This window comes from Nannospalax galili, unplaced genomic scaffold (genome assembly GCF_000622305.1).
Source record: "Nannospalax galili isolate Female #2095 unplaced genomic scaffold, S.galili_v1.0 scaffold219, whole genome shotgun sequence".
In the NCBI taxonomy this organism is placed as follows: domain Eukaryota; kingdom Metazoa; phylum Chordata; class Mammalia; order Rodentia; family Spalacidae; genus Nannospalax; species Nannospalax galili.
This window is the reverse complement of record NW_008342641.1, coordinates 895,323-896,077: the sequence shown is the minus strand read 5'-3', so window position 1 is coordinate 896,077 and position 755 is coordinate 895,323. Positions and strand designations below refer to the sequence as shown.

General features: G+C 38.0%; 1 protein-coding gene across 7 annotated transcripts in view; it reads left to right on the top strand.

Moving 5' to 3' along the window:
- The window catches only part of Cntln (centlein), a 327,688-nt gene that overhangs the window by 118,014 nt on the left and 208,919 nt on the right, over positions 1-755 (top strand). The window lies entirely within an intron of this gene.

Below are 755 nucleotides of genomic sequence, written 5' to 3'. Positions count from 1 at the left end.
GTGGTGCTCCTGGAGCCCAAGAAAGGGACTGAGTTGGTCTGGGTGAGAAGGGTCAGGAAGCAGTATTGGTTCCCCTGGTGTCTGGGGCCCCAAGACTAGGAATGGCGCAGGGCTCAAACTAGGAGTATAGAACGGCGAGGGGGGAGGGGATGGAAGGGTGAATGTGGCTTAGGGAGTCCCGGCGCGGGTGCGGAGAGCTGCACTATAGACTTACCCCAAGAGGCCTGAGGATAGTCTCGTTCCTTATTTTTATGTATGTATCTTTCATTCCCTCTTCTGTGAGTAAATAGGGATTTCTGCAGTGATTAATCTAAAGCCTGTGATCAATTCTCGAAATAATGAGTATGTGCTATTAATATAGGCACACTCCTATTAAGTATATTTAGTTCTTCATAATAATAATAAAAAGTAATTTTGTGCATTTAAAATACATATCACTTTTCAAAATAGTTTGCAAATGAAAGGTTTAGAGACTGTTCAGAAGGAAAAGGTCAATCTGCAGTGATTAATCTAAAGCCTGTGATCAATTCTCGAAATAATGAGTATGTGCTATTAATATAGGCACACTCCTATTAAGTATATTTAGTTCTTCATAATAATAATAAAAAGTAATTTTGTGCATTTAAAATACATATCACTTTTCAAAATAGTTTGCAAATGAAAGGTTTAGAGACTGTTCAGAAGGAAAAGGTCAAACATAAAAAACTTTAGGTGAAATTTTACCACTATTGAGAAGCATAATCTCTACATTAAAC